This window comes from Lolium rigidum, chromosome 4 (genome assembly GCF_022539505.1).
Source record: "Lolium rigidum isolate FL_2022 chromosome 4, APGP_CSIRO_Lrig_0.1, whole genome shotgun sequence".
Taxonomy (NCBI): domain Eukaryota; kingdom Viridiplantae; phylum Streptophyta; class Magnoliopsida; order Poales; family Poaceae; genus Lolium; species Lolium rigidum.
In genome coordinates, this window is record NC_061511.1 from 30,900,627 (window position 1) to 30,926,071 (window position 25,445).

Genomic DNA, 25,445 nt, shown 5'->3' on the forward strand with positions numbered 1-25,445 from the left:
GGAGGACATGCACCAACTAACGGAGCAGAATAAATATCCTTTTAAAACCAAAAACACTCGCAAACGATCTAATATTACACTATCACCTCTCCTAACTGTTAATATCCACTCAATATATCAATAGTATCGATATGCCAAAATAATTTTAAAGATGCAACACCCTGCATACACTCTCGAATACACACCATGGCAATATTGCACTTGAAATGCATCCGGAGAACATCATCAAGCCGGTCACAGTAAACCTCTTGCAGCATGCCATCATGTACCATTGGTGATATTATCCACATCAAAGAATTAAATCGTGAGGGATGTAAAAGAATGAGTAGGATGTTGCGGTGACAAATATGGGTACCTAAGATTCTTAATGCTAAACGAGTAGCACAAATATCCGATGACTAGAAAATCAAGTGAAGCAACAGTAGATTCTAAAAGCACTACATGTAATGGCCAACATGATCTTGCACGGCATCAATATTATCAGGTTCCACCATGATGAAAAACTTCTCACTCAGGTTCTACCATGAACATATCCATCTTAACAGAAAACCTTGTTCCGCATTTGCAAATACATACTATCGATGACAAATCTGGAATCTCCCGAGACTTTACCAGAACATGATTTGACCATGTGAAAATTAAATGAAGTAAAAAATAGCAAGACCCGCCAACAGATATGAGGAATAAAGTACCTGTCTTCCGGAGTGATCAGGTACTCGCCAGGGCAATAACAACCCCAACTGCTCTACTCTGTGTTGAAGCGGTGGTTGCATAGGTGTCCATGTCATTCAGCAGAAGGCCCACACAAAGATGCTCACAGATTCACAGGCTTCTATACACCTCAGGCAACTGCTTCAAGCAGCAGGTCATCTAGAGGAAAGGCAAAAAAAAAGGAACTGACTATAGAACGTGCTTCTTCATGACAAGAGCTGGTCATTCATATATTCAATCAATGTATCCATAATATGGATCCACAATACTCTTTGCATACACAATACAGGTATCTGGCCAGGGCATGTACATTGCCCTTGAAATGCATCATGAGGACATCATCGGGCCAATTACACAAAGTGGCACAAATTCCTTGCAACACGCACCATTGGTGATACCACATCAAAAGAAGCAACTCCTGAATTAATCTAATGTTTTGGTGAATAATATGGGTATCTAAGATTATTACTGCTGAACAAACACTGCCATGGAGTAACATATAGCATAAATATATGACCAGGGAAAGACACATATTTAGTTTAGCAAAAGAAGATTCTTAAAGCAAACTTGTATACATGCCAACAACGAAAAGATTCCATAAGGCCAACTTAATAACCACCAAAATATTAGCAACAACATTGAAAACGAAACAAGCTTACTATCCACCATCCGACTTAGGACTTAGGAGATGACTTCATGCTAAAAATTAAAAAACACATCTAATTCTCTTCTAGTGCCCATTTTTTCAGATTATTGAATCAACACTAGAATTTAATTTCCAGCGTATGAGACAATGAAGATGGAGAGAACATCCTTCCACACATCAAGCTACTAAGTTGTACACATATATACCCACCAAGCAAAGTTTGAAGCTTCAGGAAAAACTTGAAGTTCAGCAAAAGGAACTATACAGCTCAACAGAAATTGGCTTCGTAACAGAAAAGGCATAGATCGTAAAATTAATCTAGTTAATGCATGTTTTAGTTGGCATTATGGATCCTAACACCCAATTAAGAAATTCATTGGTAAGCTGGTAATCTGGTATATTGTAACCAGTACATGAACAAAACTAGCAATAATGGAAAGGAAAACTAGCAATAATGGGATGGGGTAAAATTTTCCGATAGTACCAGTGGAAATGAAAATCTTATTATGTGGAATATAAGAACATACTAATAAACCAAGTCAAACAAGGAACAGAAAGAATAGCTAGCTAAAAATAGTAATAGGCTATGTAATGAGTAGTCGGACACCTCATATAAATTAGATGATGAAAACTGTCTTCTTCGGGTAAAAAAAACTATGTTTCACTTCTAAAATTTCCAAGTCAGCAAATGAAGAATACGAGATACAACTCAGAGAGTTGCCTAATACAAGATATGTCAACAAAGAGGAAAACCTCTCAGAACTGTAACAAAAGTTCAGTGAGGCTTGTGACAACTGCAGTACAATCCCTAATACAAATACTTGTCGGTCGGTCATTTAATTTTCTACATAAGTTTTACCATTGTCAATGGTCATCCAAGTTAAGAGAGTTTTTGAGTCAATTAATTGTACATCAACAATAAGAACCATCGAGAAGTCATACATTATAGTTGACAAACTTATCAAGAGTAACTGAATTACTCTAGCACATTTTCTGAGAGGAACAATATGAAACCATATATTGTGGCACCATTCCCCAAAAACTATAATTAGCGCAAGTATATTTTTAACTGAGCATTGCCACAAGGAGGGAGTACTGCAACAAGAAGACTTTCTTTTCCCAAACTAGCATGAGTGAAAAGATTTCTACCTTTAAGAAATGATGTTCCAGTATGATCTGTAATTAGCAGATACAAACTCTACACTGCAACTTAAATTAAAATACATACTTCAATATGACCCTAGGAACTCCGAACAGCCACAACAGATGTACCACAAAATTTAAACTTTTGTGAGGTACGAAACAAACAAGCGTCCTTATGAAGCTGATGCGACAAACAACTAATTTATAGGACCAAAATCCTTATATCTTCTCTTCAAAATATATCCCTTCTGTTCAATAACTACTAGGTTGGATCAGGAATGCTCACTTTATTATGGCCAAGTAGTGTGGACCTGATGAACACTCTCTTGCCATGACCAAATGCAAAAGAAGTGACTGAAAGATTTAAAATTAAAAAGATCAAAGAGAATGGTTGTTACCCGATATTTTCTTAGATATCTCGAGCTCTGCCACCATAAGTAGTGATACATCCGGTGAGTGGAATCTGCAAATACATTGGGCCACCTAAACCAGGGACATGGTTGCCTCCTCGCGCTACCAAGGAATCAGTGTCCGCCCCACGTTTTCGGCAACCAAAGGACGCCCATCGTGGTCGCTCCCGCGATCTCGTATACCGTAGAGGACCTTATCTTGTAATCTGAACAAACGGAGCATAAGCAAAATCTCAATTAGACCATGAAATGAGGACTGAGTGATAAAGATCACCTCAGGGAATCATTCCGGAGATGAGAATTGAGTGATAAAAAAACGAATAAATCCTAAATACATAATTTGAGCCTCTGGTTGACTTTAAGCAAACAGAAGTAGAAATATAAATGCACTCACATCTCTTTACAAGTCATCATTTCCTCCACATCAAAAAAATAGCGCTTCATTTTCATTGCACATGCAAATATATTAATGAATGAATAGAACTCTCGCTTGACTTAAACTTGTAGATCAGATTCATTCCAAGTCCCATGAAAAAGATTCATTCCAGGAATGAAACAACACTCATCGAAACACATAAAATATGTAGCATACGACACCTAAATGGATTTCCTTCTCTCGATAGAGAAGGTTGATATTCAAACTGTGCCAAACTGTAGAGACTCAGCGAAAGCATGATATTGCATTTTTTGCTACCATTATCTTAATTCCGATAAAGCAAAACCAATGAACTATGCACTCATCTGGATGCAACATGTGATAAATCAGTCTCAAGAGATGTAATTTTTCATATAGGATATCATATTATCATCAGAGGTCTGTTCATACAAGCACATGCTAACCAACCACAAGACCAATAATTACTCAACTCATAGATCAGTGTTTTACGAAAACCAACTAGATGTTCAATTTGGCCTCTGAATTGCAAGAAGACAACATAGCCGCATAGCAAATAATCAATCCCAAAAGATGGTATGATTACTATTAAGTTTTTCATCACCGGACAAGCAGGAACAAAACATACAAATTTGACATTGCAAATTAAATTTGAATCACATAACCGAATAAATTCTATTTCAGAGGAAATCAGGGAGAACTAAATAATGGAACATGAGAAAATTATCAGTGTGCTGAAATATGGCATCAACCATCCAATGAAAGATTTAACAGCATTAGCTCTCAAGCCTGGCTCGGTGAAAGCTCTTAGGCGGCAAATAGGAATGTTTTGAGAAACATGCCTTAATTATATTATTATTGTTCACACACTATCATCCAATGGAGTAAATAAAACCAAATGGAAAAAAGAGACAAATATCTATGTCTAGAATTCCATCAGACATCCAAGGAAGGATCTGCAGCAATAGCTCTAAAGCCTGGCAGGGCAAAACCTCTAACAGGGCAAATGTGAGTGTATTGAGAATGAGACTTGATTTAATCATCATTTGCAATGCAATAAACAATTCAAATTACTATGAAGACCGTTAAATTTGATTGAGAATAGACAATATGAACTAGGAAAATAAAAATGCTCAGATAACCAAGGAAGGAATTAGTAGCTCTCAAGCCTGGCAAGGCGAAAGCTCTTATGCTTCACATGAGAATGTTCGAGAAACAAACCTTAAATGTTACCATCATCACTTTCTTTTCTCATTAGCGAATCAACTTCAAATATATTAGCTATGAACTAACAAGATGGAATTTAATCGCAATAATCAAGGTTCCTATCAGTATGTGAAAACTAATTCTAGGTTCAATCATAGATCCTATTGCATAGCTTGTAGCACCAGAGAAGTACTATCAGGACAAAGTAGAATAATATATAGATACTACAGAATATCAACAAGAGCAAGTGAAGTCACAAAGAATGCCTCAAAGAAAGACGCAAAGTGTGACACACCAAATTAAACAAATGAAATGGTATTGCAACCCAGACAAAAAAAACGGATATGGTCAAAGGCAGAATATTTGCATGTGGTAAAAGAATAAATTTACAAAATGGAAGCAAATTGGTAAAACGGTTGTCTCGCTCAGAAAGCCAGATAAAATGGCTGTCACTTAACAACCAATGGTAATTCCAACATGTAGCTATTTCTCATGGACTCAACTCAGCTTTATACAACTCTATGGTATAAAATGAACAACAATCAAATGACAGGAACAATCATAAACCAATAGGTAGCAGAAAACCACAAACTTTTGCCAGATCAAAACACATGCATACAATGATAACTATGACAATATTTATTATGGTCAGAAAATAAATGACTCCTCATTCATAGGATAAAAACACTAGGTATACTCAGATTATTTAGTGGTTTCATCACCTAATGCTGGCAAAAACCCAATAAATCAAATTAATGAAAAATGGTGTACAAATTTGTTCACAGATGCAAAGATGGGTAAACATCCTATTTTTATGCGAACAAATATAAAAATGTGAAAAGCAATAGAATGCAAAAGAACATTGAGCCGGATGGCATGATGATCCATAGTTTCTCAGTCGTAGAAACCAATTATTTGGTTAGATTTGTTCTCAATGCTTCTAGAAGAAGGAACTTGTTTGTCTTCATGGAAGCAGCACGTTGACAGCTTTATAATTAAATATACATACAAGTTGTTTGTTTATAATTCAAAAATGGTGAAATAAGAGCACTACTCATGTATGAGTAGCTTATAGCAAGGTTTACAAAGCAGAATACTCTACCGTGGAAATAGATAGGCAAGATAAGCCGCAACCTACATCAGGGATCTACACGGAACATTGACACCGTTGCTGCAACTGAAGCTAGCATTCATACCACAACGTAACCAGGAAAAACCATGACAAAGACTACATCAACAAAAAAGATCATAATGTTTATCCCGGGGATCAAACACATACATGTCGATTAGAGAAATATATCATAAACAGGCAATTTTTCTGTTAGACATGCACGTTTTTGACTAACAGAGATACATAAGCCAAACATATTGAAGTCTACAAAGCAATGATAAAAACCGAGAGAGAATTAAAGCATGAGAAATATCAATAAAACCTTCTTTTGCAATGATAACAATTTATCCTTCATCACTATACCATTCTCCAACAATGGAAAATTTCACATAGAAAAATTCACACCAGGGGCGATGTCAGTGGATATGCTTATGGATCCTTTAAAATATGTACTTCACACTTCCACACACTGAAAATTAAAACACCATGTATGAGCATTGCATGGCTGGAATGCAGCACAACAGTTCCTCTTTGGACATCACTTCATCAATAAAAATTAATTGGGTTAGTCCCCAGCACAATAGTTCCTTGGGTAATGTGGGGAATCACTTGAGATAACTATATCTGAACCCAAGATAGTACCTTCACCGCATGGCAGGGAGTAGTAGTGGTCAAGGGCCTACAACCATGTGTGAGGACACAAATTGCTGAGAGGTTCAGGGTTGAGTGTCATCTAAAGCAAATTCGAGCACTACGACTACCACTTGTACGTAAAATAAAAATGAACATTTGACCACTAGTATATTTGACCAAACTAACAATATAGATAGGAAAGACATAGTTCTTTTCTAAAGCAAAGTTTTATGGCTTAGTAAAATTCATTCAATATAGACTATAAAGTTAACAGGGTGAAAGCTTTGGTTGTCATGTAATAATCACATGCTAGCGGTAACAGGTACAATCAAGCAAACCAGGGCAGACTACCGCACAAAGATAGATAAGATGTCTGGGAAGCAACTCATGGCTCCATTGAAGTACCTAGCATGCATCATATACTCAGATGTAGTAGAGAGATCAAGCAAACTCCAACTAATCAATCAAATGCCAAAAGATGTTTAGCTAGATTTTGAGTACTGGCATACCAGATTTTCAAATCATGGCAAATTCACAACTGCAAGTAGTTCTGAGTGCAGGATGATAATCATTTTCAGCACAAAATTTACATACTAATAGAGCCATTTTTTCAAATACTGGACCAACGGAGATACACATATATATCCAGACCAAGGGAGTACTACAGAAGTACGGACTAAAGTGTACCTTCTTTTACCGCTAATGTGAGCAATTGGTTGCCCAAACAGCCAAAACATTATCCAGTTGTATACAGACAGATCATACACATTATTGTGCTTTCACGGCAAAACTTCAAAGCGACCAAGTCAATTCTGCTACGAGTGGCTTCCACGTTGTTGAACATTTAGGTGTTACAATCAACAACATACAGTTCTGAAAATATCATAACAAAATACACAAATTAGTTCTGAAAATTAGGTGTCTCAATCAGATAACTTCATCTCCAAAGATGATAAATATCAAAATAGTTTCACCTATCTTAGATGGAGCTTAGTCCCCTGAATTGTCTAGGATACATCCCAACGAGTAATTTCACCGCTAAGGAACACACAAACATCCAGTATAAATGATAACTCATAAGTTACTTGGAGAATTAAGAATTGTCTGCAATAGATCAATACATCATTTCAGGTGTGGTTTTCAACAAATAGATAAAATTGATACTATAATTAAGTCAGTAATATGTCACATACTTCAAAGATAATGCCGAATGAGCATATCTGATGAAGCCACTGTAGTAATCTCATGTACATGTTTGGTGACGTGCATTCAAGAGTGAACTGATGGCTGAAAAATACATCAACTCCTGTACATAATTGGCAAACAAGGAAAAACTGGGTCAAAGACTTGTATATACAAAATTCTGGAAAGCCATAACTCAAGCATAACTACTGGCATCCTAACAATATTATGATGCTAAAGGATTAGAGTAACAGTGGCACGTCAAATCCTAGGTTTATCCAGATATCTACCCACACGTGTGCATCAAGAATCATGAACTGTAGCTATTCTAAAATCTGAACCAAGCCCTTTGTAAACGGCAGCTCATTTTACCCCGCATCAAGAATCCCATGAACTGTAAAATAGCTATTCTGAACCAAGTCTTTGTAAAATGCAGCTCATTTTACCTCAGATTACACGAAAATCTGGAACGAAAGCGATGGAGGGGCTCACCTTGTGCTCGCTCTTGTTGACGTTGTAGGCTCGTATCCAACGAGCACTTGCATAGCGGTGTCGCTGGCAGGCGCCTCCTTGAGAGCGTCCTGGAATCACCGCATGGTGTGGTCCAAAACCACCTCAACGGGCGACACCCGATCATCCTCTTGCATCCCACGCCTCAGTGGGCCCAGAGCTGGCCCAGGTGTCGTCACTCCTAGGAGTATCAAGCGGGGAAGGTGTTCACTAGCAGCAAGATGCCGGTGGCGGCGGCAAGGGTCAGATGTGTTCTTCGGGCCCATCATAGCTATGGTACACCGGATGATGAATTTGCCTGTAACGACATCAGGACAAACAACAATCAGTATCAGGGTCCCAGGATCAAAACAAGGATAATGAATGCATTTATTAGATGCACGACAAGGATAAGATGCAAACCATCACCATTTAGGGCACAAAGTGTGTTGTAATACATCTAGGCTCTTAAAAATATGGATAATACAATGGCAACTAAAAAAGCTATGAATCCTGGTGAAAATAAAATGGGGATGTCAGCAAGATCTCATCACATGTACATATGAGAAAAGATGATTTACATCCAAATTAGAAATGAACTATAAGTAACCAGCGTGCTTACAAGGTTGTTAACATGAGAGAGATATACCCGCGAAAATAAAATAAGGTGCCAACACATATCACAATTTAATTATCAGGGCGTTTTTGTAGCAGCTACAAAGCAAACCAGTAAGTTACCGGGCTGTGCCATAGTCCATACTGCCATACACACCATCACTTAGCAGGTCATCACATAAACATGCTCATTCCAGCCATACAAGTAGGCGTGAATGGCACATGATTAAGGCACAAACAATTTGAAAATAGATACGTAAATATGTGAGCCAGTTAGGTATGACATATATAGCAGTATTTACAGACACAATTTCGTCGGAATCTAAGCATTATTCAGAAATCGGAACATCAACCGTGTATGACCCTAGATAACAAAGACCATCTCCTACACGCTGGAGTATGTAGCTCACTTGCCCGATGGAACCAGCAAGTATTTATTAAACTAGTAGTGCATGACTTGGCGAGGTCTAGAGTAGTGTTCTGCTGGCCGTCAACTGCAAAATGCATGTACATCAGAACTACCTTCTCCATGGCCGAGTATGCTGCAGTGTTCTCCACGGCTGATCAAGTATGCTGCAGTAGTAGAAACTCCACTGGCAACATAGCGGTGTCGCCAGCGAGAAGACAGCTGCACCGCACCACCTTCTAAGGAGCCGCACGGGCACGCACGACTCATCGGCGATTCTTGGCGCGTCAATCGATATGAAGCGGGATCGAAAGGGGAAAGGAATTGGGGGCGGATGCTAGGGGAGGAAGTGCCAGGGTCGGAGGGAGACTAGCTAGGTGGCGGCGGAGAGGATTGGGGCCGGTGTGGAGGCGAGAGAGAACGTGAGTAGGAGGCAGTGGGCTACATACAGGTTTAAGTGGACCTTCTACTCTCTCGACCATGGCCCATCAAGCGCACAATATAAAAAAAAATCTTTACAGAGGCAGCAGCACTGAGATAATCACGTTACATAGTTACAAAAGTTCAGAGATCAAACATCAAACGTGAGTTTGGCGTTAGTTGTACGTCTCGCCCCGCCTAGGTTACACAGAATCGCCGTGCGTGTGACATAATCGAAACTTAATCTGTTTGTGAGGCCTACTATACTTTACTCTCAAACACATATCATACTGCAATTTTCCTCTTTGTTTATATAGTGATGCCTCGTGAATCTCCCATTAGGGATATCTCTGCTATCTCATACGTGGGTACCTGTCTAGCTGAACCTCAAGATCCAACCAAGTCAATTGACAAAAAGTAAGAGGGAAGATGCAGAAAGGGATATACAAAAAAAAACAGGTCAGAGAACAGGGAAGGCAAAAACAACATACACTGCTTCCAAGTGGTCGTCAGCGCGCGGCGTGGACAAGCACGCCATATGCATGCATCTTGCATCTCCGTTTCCACCTCCAGCAGATCAGCTAGCGCCATATCTTACACCTCTGCACCGCAAGCCGCTAATCAGTACCGAGAACAAAAACAAGTCTATGTGACACCAACCCATTTAAACTGAAGTTAGATCTAAGAGAAGGAAAATAATTCTTAGGCATTGTGCGTCTTCTCCACTTGCATATATGGCCTTTGTATGACTCTGCCGAACTTTCACCAATACTGCATGGGATTCATGGGCTGAATATGACAGAATTTGTGGTGGAAGTAGGCGGTTTTGTGGAGGGAGGATGGGGCGTCATTGGACGATGAAAAGCAGAGCGATCGTAGGTATTTATAGAAAGCTGAGCGCGGGCAGCAGCGAGAAGGGAGGAGGAGCAAGGAATGCGGGGAGACGATGGATGTGAGGACGATCCGTGGGACATGCGTCAGGTGAAGCAACAACCATCGGATGGGATCGGCAGATCAGGAACTCTTGCCGCTGAGTTCTCGGAAGGAGCAATCGGGAAGTCCCCTGCATACACGGGACACACTTATACTATCTTACCTGATTTGCATTGGTCGAAATTATCTGCGTTAATTCACTTCCTCTAATATGGTTTTTTCCTAGTATCTGCTAAGATGGATTGCATGGCATAATGCATGCATATCTTACCTGATTGCATCGGTGGAAATTATCTCCTTTAATTCACTTCCTCTAATCGCAAATTTTCCTATCAGCTAAGATGGATTGCATGGCATAATGCATGGACGTGGCTACAGAAAGATATCTGCTGGATCCATAAAAAATAAAGACTTACGCACTGAGAAGACGGAAGTAGCAGAATTGCAACTTGGACATTACCATAATTACACTAAACAGAACCAAAAACATGTATGTGTCGATCCTCCATCTTTGTTTAACTAATTGGAGCTAAAAATATATTATTTTGAGTCGTCCATGCATGAGTGTCTTCACATGTACGTGTATATCCACCAATCCACTACACTCCTGCTATTTTTTATTTGACTCATCCATTTATTATGTAGAAATGTCCATATTTGTTCAACACCTCGTCGACGACCAATTTCTAGAGTCACCTCATCGCCCATGCGAAACAAGGCCAAGCACCCTCGAAGTTGACGAACACTCGAAGTCGCCGCTCCGACATTCCGATGCTCCATCGCGACCTGCACGCGAACCAAGACCACCACCTTCCAGGGCCACCACCCGACATACCACTGCTCGCTCTCGAGCTGCAATGCCGCACGAACCGACCACTCGCAACCCAAGCTGCACAGAGCAATCGGTCGCAGACCACGGGCATCGCACCACCTCATCCGGGGCCGCCGCCCCGACATAATAAACTCTGACATGACCGAGCTGACTGCCTTGCTGCCCACATGGCCAAGGTCACCACCCAAGCCGTGACAAGCCGCATCTCCGCACCATAGAGATGTTGCCGCACCGCCTTCCGGGGCCGCTGTCCCAGCTCTCTGCAAACTACCTGAGGCCACCGCCTACACATCCTCCATCCTCGCCAGCATGACAACATAGCATGGCAAGCAAAGCAGCAAAGCCAAGTGAAGGTCATGACCTCGAAGACGATGCCTCCAAGAAGGGAAGCGACGAGATCACCGCTGTCGCCCGCTCCGGTCGAGGCTAGAGCTTGGGTTTTCACCCGAAGAGCACGACACCGTGAACACAGGAGAGGCAACAACACCACGACGATGACTCCAAGAAGGGGAATGACGCCCCGAGGCGTCACCATCGCCGGCACCGACCGGAGTCGGGCTGAGCTTTCACCCGGAGAATGCACCCTCCCACCGAGGCTTCCTTCACCGGCAGGGCAGCCAGAGCACGCTATCCCGCATGCCATCACTATCGTCCATCGAACCCACCATTTGTGGCACCTCCCGCTGGCCACAAGATCTGGCACAGTCCGCACCGACACCCCCGCATAGCCCCCAGCAGCCTCCACACCGCCACCCCTGCAGACATCGTTGCCGAGCCCTCCCCGACCGCTGAGACATGGCCCAGCCCACGCCACAGACCGCCGTTAGTGCGCATGTCAAGCAGAAGATCTGGCCGCGCCCGATCTACCGATCCCTGCACAACCCGTTGTCCACCCACGACCACTGGCGCCTCCATCCCGCTGAGGGAGAGCACCGTAGCTTCCCGGGACCACCGCCCCAGCTTCCCCGCGCTGAAGAGATGGTCATCGTCGTCCCAGTCACTCCAACCAGACCACCAGCGCCACCTCCACAGATCTCGAGCACCATGAGCCCCTTTGGAAGCCGGGCCCGGCGCCACCGCGGCAAGGGCCGGCGGCAGCATCAGCGATGGAGGAGGGCGGGAAGAGGGGCTAGGTGGTAGCGGAGTGCTCGGCCCCGGTGACGCTTGGTGCGACACGGGGGGGGGGGATGCGTTGTTCTTTGGTTTTCTGGTACACTCCTGCTATCAAACATACACATGCACCTTTTATTTTGACACTGAACGTAGCGATTCCATTACTCGGTCACAGGTCATCAACACAAACACAAGAACTTTGTTATATAGTTGTCCTAATTAACACATGACAATCCGTCAACCCGTACGCCTTACGTACTTTTCGTGTACTACGTATATACATTGTGATTTTGTAATGTAGTCTCCATGTATAATAACCTTCTCACTTACCGTACTATATATTTCGACCCCTACTAGGGCGACAAGGGAGGGTCGTGGCTGCTAGTGCAAGGGGTAGGAACTCCGTGGGTAAGAGACCATGATTGTGAGTATAATATTTGAATACAATTTCTAAGTGTATTTTCAACTTCTTTGGACTACAATCCAGGCTCCCACAAGACCTCCCCATCACATATTGTGGACTTTCCATCTCGAGAGACTAGCTCATATCTCCTCCTGGTCCTTCCCCAAATTGAAAGAACTAGAGTTGATGGAACCCGTGCACACTGATAGAAGAACACCTATGCAGCGTAATCCACGTAACTGTCCCGCACGCTACCTCTCCAGGAAGCCTTGGGATTCCTCGTCGTCTCCCGCCGATGTCGTTGGAATCGGGCCGGATTTGAACTACACGTCCACTTTTTATCGCCCCTGATTTACTATAAAAATATTTATTAGATTCGGAACGCGTCATTTTATATGGCTATCTTTTTTGGTTCCCCCGCTCCTCTCCCAATAGGAGCACCGCCACGCTCGACGCGATGAAACTTGACGTCCTTTGCATCCCATTTTTTAGCACAACTAATAAAAAAACATAAAAACATGAGACCTTCGTGAGGCATCATTTTATGTGACCCAATTGCGAGAAAAAAAATTAAAACTAGGAATACGGTAGGTATTCGGAAAAATATTCACGAAATGAGCTATCACCTACGAATTTCTATGGCTTTTAGGTCAAACATGTTAGGTTATGACCAACGGTCCTGTATAGTTCGCCGAAAGGAGACCATACCTTGCACATTTGTGTACCCTAGGACAGGAATCAACACCGTGTGCTCGGTTTTGGCGTCAAGGCCACGGAAAACCTGTTTTGTTTTCATTTTCTGAGTACCAAAGCAAGTTTTATTGTGAAGTAGATACATGGGGTGCAAACTAGCTAGGGTTGACGGAAACCCTTCCATGGCGATATAAGAACACTTACGCAACGCGTTCCACACAGCCGGATCCCCCACCGTCTCCCACCGATAAAGTTGGAATCGGGCCGGATTTGAACCACATGTCTTCTGGAAAAAATCATTTTTGGCTCCGGAACGGGTCATTTAGTGTGCCTATCTTTTTCAGGTTTGCGCGTCTACCAATAGGAGCACCGCCGCGCTCGCTGTGGCGAAATGGGATATCTGGTGCGGCCCATTTTTGAGCAATACTAATCAACAATTCCGAAAAATGTGAGACCTTGGCAATGTGTCATTTTATATGACCTAGTTGTGAGAAAAAATCAAACTGTTGGAATACATCAGTTATTCCGGAAAAACATTTACCAAATGAGCTATAACCTACGGAGTTATAAGGCTTTTAAGTCAAACAGACTAGGTTATGGCCAACGTGCATGCATAGTTTACTGAAATGAGACCATACTGCGCACATGCGTTCGACCCGGGATAGGAATAAATGATGTGTGCGGTGTTTTCCATCGTGGCCACAAAAATCCCCTTTCCATTTTCCAAGTGACGAACAGGTTTTTTTTGTGAAGCGGGTATAGGGGGCGCGAAATAGGGTTGAGAGACACCCGTGCACAACTATAGAAGAACACCTACACAACGCGTTCCACACACCTGACGTGCATGCTACCTCTCCGAAAGCCGTAGGATGCCCCCACCGTCTCCCACTGATGTCGTAGGAATCAGGCTCGGATTTGAGCTACGCACCCACTTTTCCCTGCCCCTTGATTTTCTGGAAATTTTTTTAGCTCCAAAACGTGTCAATTTATGTGCCCATCTTTTTCAATTTTGCGCGCCTCCCAATAGGAGCACCGCCACGCTCGACGCGGCAAAACGGGATGTACGGTGCGTCCCATTTTTTGTACAACTAATTAAAAAAATAGAAAAATGTGAGACCTTAGCGAGGCGTTATTTTTCATGATCCAGTTGTGAGGAAAAAAATCAAAATTGCAACACGGCAGTTATTCTAGAAAAAATTCATGAAATGAGATATCACCTATGGAGTTATATGGCTTTTAGGTCAAACGGGATAGGTTATGCCCAACGGGCATGCATAGTTTGCCGGAGCGAGGCAATACCGTGCACATGCGTGAGCCCTGGGAGGGGAATAAATGTTGTGTGGGGGGTTTTGCCTTCGTGGCCACGGAAAACTCCTTTTCCATTTTTCCGAGTGCCAAAACGGTTTTTTTGTGAAGTAGGTAAAGGGGTCGCGAGCTAGGTTAAGTGAAACCCTTGCACAACGATAGAAGAACACCTACGCAATGTGTTCCACACACCCATGCCACGCGCTAGCTCCACGGGAAGTCGTAGGATCCCCCGCCGTCTCCCGCCGATGTCGTTGGAATCCAGAGGAATTTGAACTACGCGTCCAATTTTCCACGCCCCTGATTTTCTAGAAAAATCATTTTTAGCTCCGAAACTCGACATTTTATGTGCTCATATTTTTCGGTTTCATGCGTCTCCCAACACGAGCACTGCCGCGCTCGACGCGGCGAAACGGGACTTCGATGTGTCCCATTATTAGCACAACTAATTCGAAAGAAAAATGTGAGACCTTCGCAAGGCATCATATTATGTGACCGAGATACGAGGGAAAACATTCAAGAAATAAGCTATCACCTACTGAGTTATATGGCTTTTAGGTCAAACAGCTTGGTAATGGCGAACGAGCATGCATAATTTCTAGAACGAGGCCATACCGCGCACATGCGTTTGCTCTGAGACTAGAATCAACGAAGTATGCAGACTTTTTCCATCGTGGCCACGGAGAACCTCTTTTCCATTTTCTGAGGGCCGAAACAGGTGTTTTTACGAAGCAGGGCTAAGGGCGCGAACTAGGGTAGAGGGAAACATGTGCACAATGATAAAAGAACACATATACAATGTGTTTTGCACACCCGCCCCGTGCGCTATCTCTCCGGCAAGCCGTAGGATCCCCCATCGTTTCACGCCAATGCCGTTGGAATCGGGTCGGATTTGAACTACGTGTCGACTTTTCCCTGCCCCTGATTTTATGGAAAAATCATTTTAGCTTCAGAACGTGTCATTTTTTGTACCCATCCTTTTTGGTTCCATGCGTCTTCCAACAAGAGCACCACCGCGCTCAACGCGACGTAATACTATGTTCGATGTGTCCCATTTTGAGCACAACTAATTCAAAAAAATCATAAAAATATGTGACCATCGCGGGGCGTCATGTTATGCGACCTAGTTGCGAGGAAAAAAATCAAACTTGGACTACAACATTTATTCCTGAAAAACATTCATGAAATGAGCTATCACCTACGAAGTTATATGGTTTTTATGGGGCTAGGTTATGTCCAACATGCAAGCATAGTTTGCCGGAACGAGGCCATACCGCGCACATGCATGTGCCCTTGGAGAGGAATCAACAATGTGTGCGTGGTTTTGCCATCACGGTCATGAAAATAAGTGTTCCATTTTCCGAGTGCCGAAACGGGTTTCTTTTGTGAAGCATGTACAAGGGCGCAAACTAGGGTTGACGGAAAGTTGTGCACAACTATAAAAGAACACATACGCAACACATTCCACACACCTTCCCCAGGCGCTAGCTCTCCATGAAGCCATAGGTCTCCCGCCGATGTCGTTGGAATCGGGCGAATTTGAACTACGCATCCACTTTTCCCTACCTTTGATTTTCTAAAAAAAAAATCATTACCTCGGGAACACATCATTTTATAAGCCCATCTTTTCTGGTTTCACGCGCCTCCCAACTGGAGCACTGCGGCGATCGACGCTGCGAAATGGGATGTCGATGCGTCCCATTTTAAGCACAACTAATTCAAAAAAAAATTCAGAAATATGTGAGACCTTCGCAAGGCGTCATTTTATGTGACCAGTTGCGAGGGAAAAAAATTCAAGAAAAAATATATCACCTACGAAGTTATATGGCTTTTAGGTCAACAGGCTAGGTTATGGCCGTTGGGCATGCATAGTTTCCGGAACGAAACCATACCGCGCACATGCATGTGCCCTGGGACTGGAATCAACGCAGTGTGCAGACTTTTTCCATCGTGGCCACGAAAAACCCCTTTCACATTTTCCGAGGGCCGAAACAGGTTTACGTGTTTCACACACCCGCGCCGCGCGCTATCTCTCCAGGATGTCGTTGGATTCCCCGTCGTCTCCTGCCGATGCCGTTGGAATAGGGCTGGATTTGAACTACGCGTCCACTTTTCTCCGCCCCTGATTTTATGGAAAACTCATTTTTTGCTCCAGAACATGTCATTTTGTCTGCCCATCTTTTTCGGTTCCGCGCGTCTTCCAACAGGAGCACCGCCGCACTCGACGCGGCGAAACGGGGCGTCGATGCGTCCCATTTTGAGCAAAAATAATTCAAAAAAATCAGAAATATGTGAGACCTTCCCAAGGCGTCATTTTATGTGACCCAGTTGCGAGGGAAAAACATTCAATAAATTAGATATCACCTACAAAGTTATATGGCTTTTAGGTCAAACGGGATAGGTTACGGCCGATGGGTGTGCATAGTTTCCAGAACGACGCCATACCACGCACATGCATGTGCCCTGGGACTGGAATCAACACAGTGTGCAGGATTTTGCCATCGTGGCCACGGAAAACCCTTTTACATTTTCTGAGGACCGGAACAGGTTTACGCGTTTCACACACCCGCCCCGCGCGCTATCTCTCGGGGAAGCCGTAGGACCCCCCGTCATCTCCTGTCGATGCCATTGGAATCGTGCCGGATTTGAACAACGCGTCCACTTTTCCCCGCCCCTGATTTTATGGAAACTCATTTTTAGCTCTGGAACGTGTCATTTTGTGTGCCCATCTTTTTCAGTTCCGTGCGTCTTCCAACCGGAGCACCGCCGTGCTCGACGCGGCAAAACGGGACGTCGATGCGTCCCATTTTGAGCACAGCTTATTCAAACAAAGCAGAAATATGTGAGACCGTTGCAAGGCATAATTTTATGCGACCCAGTTGCGAGGGAAAAACATTCACGAAATAAACTATCACCTACTGAGTTATATGGCTTTTAGGTGAAACATGCTAGGTTATGGCCGACGGGCATGCATAGTTTCCGGCACGAGGCCATACCACGCACATGTGTGTGTCCTGGGACTTGAATCAAGTAGTGTGCATGCTTTTGCCATTGTGACTACAAAATACCCCTTTTCCATTTTTCGAGGGCCAAAATGGTTTTTTTTACGAAGCGGTCAGGGGCGTGAACTAGGGTTGAGGAAAATCTGTGCACAATGATAGAAGAACACCTACATAACGCGTTTCGCACACCCGCCCCGCACGCTATCTCTCCGGGAGGCCGTAGGATCCCCCGACGTCTCCCACCGATGTCGTTAGAATCGGGTCAGATTTGAACTACGCGTCCACTTTTCCATGCCCCTGATTTTATGGAAAAATCATTTTTAGCTCCGGAACATGTCATTTTATGTGCCCATCCTTTTCGGTTCCGCGCGTCTTCCAATAGGAGCACCGCCGCGCTCGACGCGGTACGTTCGATGTGTCCCATTTTGAGCGCAACTAATTCAAAAAATAATAAAAAAATGTGACCTAGTTGCGAGGGAAAAAAATCAAACTTGGAATACGACATTTATTCATGAAATGAGGCTATCATCTACGAAGTTATATGGCTTTTAGGTCATATGGGCTAGGTTATGGACAACATGCATGCATAGTTTGCCGAAACGAGGCCATACCCGCGCACATGCATGTGCCCTGGGACAGGAATCCACGATGTCTGCGTGGTTTTTTCCATCGCGGGACTGAAGGCCCTCTCTCCACTAGTAACGTCATCGGAGCTTCTTGTCTGCTTCCGGCGCGTCCTAGGGTTTGTGATACCCGCTATATTGTTCTAGTGGCAAGAGCAGCAACATGTGGGAGGGTAGACCCTAGGAATCCGGAGTGCTGCTGCTTTGGTGGTTTTGCACGCCACATGGTGGTGGCTCTCGGTCCTCTTCGTCCAAAGGTTGAAGAATAAGGTCTAGGCGGGCTCCCACAATAAGTGTGGGAGTATCGAGTGCTTCTTCTCCGTTGCTCCCCTTTCTCTTGGCCGTCTGTGGAGGTGAGGCAGACGAAGGGAGCGTGTGGTATGCGCTGATGCTGGAAGACGACATGGGTCTGCGAGCTGCGACTGTTCCATGGAGAAGCTCAACAGGGGACTCGTGATGGCGGTTGATGTCTTTCCCCTACGTCTTATGGCCGAACAGTGTCGCTCCTGAGCCACAAGATGGTTGCTCCTCTTCCAGGCGAGAAGCCGATGTGGAGGTTATTCGTCCTCTCCTTAAGAGCACTATGAGGCGCCGGTGCTCCAATTGGTTCATCCCCGGTAGCAGCATAGTTGTCTCGGCCAGAGTTTGGACTTCGTCTTTGTAGTGTTCTATGACTCGATTGCTTTTCCTTTATATGTTATAGGGTCCTTTCTGTAAAACTCCATGTTTAGCTTTAGTGTTTATTTTCATTTCGAGAACCACCACCTCCGAAAATTGTGACCCAGCACCTTCGCGACACTCTCACGCTATGCATCTCTCCCCCCTCCATGAAATGAACAATTCATTAACCTATTTTGCTCATGAAATGATATGAATTAATTGTTTCATTGAATAAATTAATGACTCAAGAAATAAAACAACAATTGTATTTTCCCTATATTTGGGTTTGGCGAGTCGAGTTCGTTTTGTTATGGCATGTGGCATTGTTTACAATACTAATTATAATTGGTCGATCAATTCCCCATCTATTTTTTTAATGAAAATACTATTTGTAGGTATGATGATCTGTATTCTTTTCGGTTATTATTTAGTTTAAGTTAAAAGATAATTTACATCTAGTTATTTTGAATTTTCTAATCTCTTGGATGCTAATCTTTGCACGCAGGAAAAATATAGAGGATCAAAGTGAAGATAGAACATGACTTTTCTATGTATGATAACAAGTACTACTAATTCATTTGTCGATCAAGCTAACTAGGCGTGGGTAGTAGTTAAACTAGTTGTTTTGCACGTGCATGTATTCGTGCAATTGTCCATCAGCAATACTTGGTGTTGAAAGGCTGCTACGTGTGCTTGCTACCACATGGTGGCCTACGACCCCTACGTTTCATAGCTCGCGTCACATGTATCGTTTGATTCCTATAAATAGTTGCCGCTACACCATGCATTCCTCCTACCAAACACACAGCATCCGTCGAGAGAGATTACTTATTTGGTCCGTCAAAATGATGCTTCTAGAAAAGTTACGAATGTGATTCAACTAGGGCCGACTCACCACAAAGTCTAGGATCAAAGCGTGAGCTGCAAATAAGGCCGATTTCTCCAATGACGTTGGCTGGTATTTTCCCAAACAAGGATCATATGCTTGTAGAGCATTGGCTTTCGTGTGTACGTAGCCGGGTAAGTAGTAGAAGAGCAACTTTCCACCGGGACGATGTAGCACTCTCAAAGGCACCACCAAACTGGTGGCCATATCCATCGTTTAAGCTTTGACCCAAGTATTCTTGTTGGAATCAACCAAGATCCATATAATTGTCACACCCGCCATTGTCTGAAACATGCATGCATATGGCACCATTGAGCTCGGCTATGTTGTTGGTGTGGTCACCCTCTAACCGGCGGCTCTCGGCGGTCCTTTCACCACCTTCCACTCCTCACTCTCGAGGTCGAAGCAGAGCACATCCTTCTCTTTGATCTAGAACAAGAAGTGTGAGGCACCACTGACGGTGAGACCGGAGCTAAAACCATAACAGTAACAAACCATTGTCGGATGTGATTGTGTTGCCTCCAGTCAGCCCAGTCTCCCTCTCCTACACTAATCGAGGAACTCGAAAGAATGATGGTCGGTGGGAGTCTTTTGCGAAGCTGAGGCGTTGAAAGACCTTGCACACGCCGGACCGGGCGGTACGTCCGAAGGAGAATTGATCTCCAGAGGCCCTCCTTAGCGGATTTCGAATAATCCATGAAGAGTGTTTCCCCTGTGGCTAGCTAGGTGAAACGGGTGCCGAAGTTGATGCCGACGCGGTCGCCCGTGGCAAGACCTGGACGTCCCCTCCCACCACAAGTCCACGACCCTTACGACGGCGCCCTCCGTGTCCATCGGCTACAGGGCCTGCTGCGCTCGCAGGCCGTCTTGGTGACAAGGAGTGGCTCGGCCTGGGACCTGTTCGTGGCAAGGAAGACGGGCTCGAAGACGAGGGCACGCCAAGATCGATGACAGCTGGTCGCATGGCGGCGGAGCCAAGGTTGATCACGACAGCGCCATTTAGACACTGGTGGTGGAGACGCCATGGCACCACGCGGGCTCGACAAGGAACTGATCCGTGGAGATTACCTTCTTTTTTTGAACTTGGAAAGAGATTTCTTTGGTAATTTGCAAATAAACCATTGGATGGCAGCGCGCGGGCTTAATCGGTGAGCTGAGAAGTCGAACAGATTGATATCGTGGGTGGCAGTTGCCGTAGTCACATCGTATCGTATTGGAAATTTGGAGACCTCACTGATGCCCGGTGGTTGATTTTGGTATGTACGTGCAAAACTTGGGCAGGTTACCCACGAACGATAAGGGATTAGGGTGGGGAACGATGACTTTCCAGCGCGATCGAGAGCAACAATAGAGCGAAAAGAAAAGATGCACATGCAAACTCGATCGATCGCCTCGCTGCGTCTGAAGCCAAGTCTCTTCTAGCTTTCCTTCTTTTCTTTTCTTTCGCGTGTTGCCTATTTGATCGATTAGCACCTACTTTCCACTCAATCAAAGTCAGAGAGGAGGAAGATCGATCGCTTCAGACGAGCTCAGAAAACGAGCCAATTCATCTCTCTCTCCCTCCTTTTCTCTCTCTCTCTCTTACCAACAAACGTGACTAGCAAATTCAATGGAATTCATCCATTCTTTCAGCAGCATGACAATAATCCTAGCTCCAACGCTCTGTCCATCTTTCCTTTTCACCCAAGGAAATTCTTCTTGCAGGTTAATATACCCAATTTATAACTTTACCCCAATTCCTGGACATTCACATCAAAGATCAAATACTAGCGGATATATATATCGTCATATCATTACAAGACGTTTGAATGCAGAGTTCAGCTCTTCCATCACACAGCGTCTCAAGCATCAAACACAAATGGAAGCCATCAACCAATCAACCAATAAAGATTACAAACCATTATCGCGCAGAGGATTATTATACAAAAAAAAATGTTACAATACTGCTAGTCAACTCAATATATATAGGGCAGCAAAATAAACTGAACTGATAATAAAATTATCCAAGGCACGAGCGTATCTTGCTTGGAGCACACACCACAATGCATGCCAATATGTGCTCAACCAAAACAGAAAAATCGCTGCTACTCACCCAGCAAGCTAGCAGCCTCTCCGTTGCTTTGGAGGGCCAACTTCTGTCCCCCATCCAACTAGATCCATCAGCATGTTATCCGCCGCCACCAACCTCCTTCCCGTCATCTGCTCCATACATCGGCCTGCCAAGAATCACACATCAGTATGTTGTTGGAACAAGCAAATAAAACAACCTACTCATGAACGAACCACATTGACTGACAAGTCAATCTCTATACAAGAGATGGCATGCCAACACGCCACTAGATGAGAAATCACGGCATATTTCTGTCAGCAAACCCACCAACACATCAGCAGAAGTATATCTAGACAACAAAACAATGCCAAGTTCTGAAATTTCATGGCACTGCCAAAAAAAAATTAGAAGGCTATTTCGACTCAAACACTCAAGCCAATACGAACCAATCAGAAGCTACAAGAATCCAATGGTAATCACTACAAGCTGCGGAAGATCAAATTTCCAGGTTTAAAGTATTTGGAGACCATGAAGTTATATAACAGGATGACAGGTTCAAAAATGGCATCCCTCGGCAACACTGCAACAATTGTGGCTGATGTACTTATAGTTACAAACATGGCCAGTCAACAAAATGACAAACATGTTGCATCGAGTTTTAATGAGCTACTCCAAACAAGCATAGATCCATTAGCTAGGCTAGCTGATCATCACAAACTTGGCAGGAAAAATTGAATGTTGCCAAAGTGGATCTAGCCAACCGGCTACCTCAGCCAGCTTGTGTAGTTCTGAACATGGAAAAGCACCCAAAATTTCAAAATGGATGTTCCCACCTTTTCACACAGTCATGATTGGGCTCAATGCAACTACGACATTTCAACTGAAGTTACTGTGCAAAAAAAATAAAAGCTCCAACAACAGCCCAACATCACCACTTTACCTACTACACATATCCGTTAACTTCAGAAAGAAAAGGGACAAGGCAATGATAGTGCTAACTTCAGAAAAGGAAGGGACAAGGAAATGATAGTGTACCCATCAGTTCAAGTATGATAGAAACATGAATAATGTACATAAAGCTAAACTAGGGAACACGGGAAATTACTTATCAGATGACATATGCCAGTACCCAACTAGATGAGAAATCATAGCACATCTATCAGCAAATCGACCAACAGATCAGCCAAAGTATAGCTGCAATTTCTTGGCATCGCCAAAAATAAATAAATGTAGTAGGCTATTTGAACTCAAACACTCAAAGCCAATATGAACCAATCGGAAGCTACCAGAATCCAGTGGTAATCAGTACAAGTTGTGCAAGATCAAATTTCTTTATACTAGGGCAGACTCGTAACAGCCAGGTTTAAAGTATTTGGAGACCATGACGATATAAGCTGAATGACAGGTTCAAAAATGCCATCGACTCTTACCAGGACAAAAAAACAAACTGTGCAACTTCTGCTCAATTTAAAATACTTGGAGACCATGACAACTCTACAGCAAGCTTTACAAATGCATAAGTTGAAGGAAGCAATCTTGTCACGGGGATGAATAACACAATTGGATGCCAAGAAATTGATACTTGAAACAATACCGAATCATGTCCAGAATCATATGCAACACTACAACACTTGTGGCTCATGTACTAGTATTTACACGCATGGTGAATCAACAAAATGACACACATCTTGCATCAGGTTTTAATTAGCTACTCCAAACAAAGATAGATCCATCACCTAGGCTAGCTGATCATCACAAACTTGCCAGAAATATTGAATGATGTCAAAGTGGATCTAGACAACAGAACAATGCCCAATTCTGAATTTTCATCACCACAGCAAAACAATATATTTATTTGAACTCAAACACTCAAGCAAATATGAACCAATCGGAAGCTACTAGGTTCCAACGGTAATCAGTAAAAGATACGAAAGATCAAATTCCCCACAAACATGGGCCTCATCCTTGCCGATATCCCAGTCCCCCTATGCACCGGGAAACGAAGAAATGTGGCCAAAGTTAGGATTTTTCAAGGGAGGGGCGCCAGACCCCTAGCAAAGAGGACAAGGAGTACCTTCATTGGGTTGTCCTTGTTCCCGGCGAGCAACATCATAGGAAACGGAAAGGATGGACCCCAAGTGCTGCGCCGGCCACCATCAATCCTGCTGGTTGGCTCTCCGCTGCTTCGGCCCAGCTAGCCGGTGATGGTCAGAGGGCGCAACAATAGAACCAGCTGCGCTGCAGCACCACCGCCCAGTCGAGCCCTCCTTCCAACTCGAAGTAAGGTGCAGCAGGTCGAAGAACGGACAAGCAATGGACTAACAATTAATTCGTGCAGTGCATATCAATCAACACAGTAACGAAATGGAGATGAGGACAGAAGCATGACCTTGGTGACAATGGCAGAGCCGGACTTGTCGGAGACGCTGCCGGAGCGGAAGGTGTACTGCTCCAACGCCACCGCGACGCCGTGGTTACTAGAGCTGGTTGGCTCTCCGCTGCTTCGGCATGGCAGCCAGCTACAGAGGGCACACCAACAGAACCAGATGCGGTGCAGCACCACCGCCCAGTTGAGCCCTCCTTCCAGCTTGAAGTAGGTGCGGGAGCCACAGCTCCGCCTGCCGTTGTGCAGTGGCAACCATGGTAGTAGACGGGTTCCCGCCTCTACAACACAAGGTGCCAGAAGCGCACAGGCACCCGCCGATCCAATAGGGTCCAAAAAGAAGACGACCCCTTTCTTCTTCTTCTTCATTTCACCTCCCCCTTTCCTGCAACAGTTAGAAATCCACTGAAACATCAGGGGCAGAACACCTTCACTACACTTGTTACTAAAAACAACGGTCTTGAACATAAGCAAGTTTTAGAAGAGATAAGCTGTTGGTACAATATTTTGTACAATATATACCAGAGGTCGTCAAAAAATGGATACAGCCACCTAAAAGGATTATACTGTAGCAGCGCACGAATGATAACTAACACTAATTCGTCATTTTGATATTTCGATCGGAATCCTGCGCTATCGTTAACATCGGCAACCAATGACCTGAATCCTAGGAAATCCTTGAATGAGCACCCAGGCCAATGGTACGCCGTGCAAATCACAACAATACAGCAACAAAATGAAGCCTAGGTATAAACAGACACACACATCCAAGCCAGCCAATGACCTGAATCTGAAAACAGGGCTATTACCGCAAGAACGGACAAGCAATGGACTAACAATTAATTCGTGCAGTGCATATCAGTCAACACAGTAACGAAATGGAGATCAGGACAGAAGCATGACCTTGCTGACAATGGCAGAGCCGGACTTGTCGGAGACGCTGCCGGAGGGGAAGGTGTAGTGCTTCAATGCCTCCGCTCCTCCTCCTGCAGCTTGGCCAAGAAATATTGTTTTCAGTGGAAACGAATTAGGGGAAGAAGGGTATTAGGTTTAGGGTTTGGTTACCATACATACCTAGACGGCGACGTCGCGGAGCAGAGGTGGCACGGCGAGGGCAGCTTGGCTGGTCGGTGACGGAGGGCAAGAGGGCGGCCTCGCCCCAGAGGCAGGCCCCGCTGGAGATCGAGGAGAACCCG

The 25,445-nt window shown here is 44.0% G+C and overlaps 1 non-coding gene across 1 annotated transcript; it reads right to left on the bottom strand.

The window, feature by feature from the left end:
- Positions 1–3,819: 3,819 nt before the first annotated feature.
- On the bottom strand, positions 3,820–3,914 carry LOC124650674. The gene has a single exon (XR_006987103.1). It is a non-coding gene; the product is annotated as a small nucleolar RNA SNORD96 family (small nucleolar RNA).
- Positions 3,915–25,445: the final 21,531 nt, after the last annotated feature.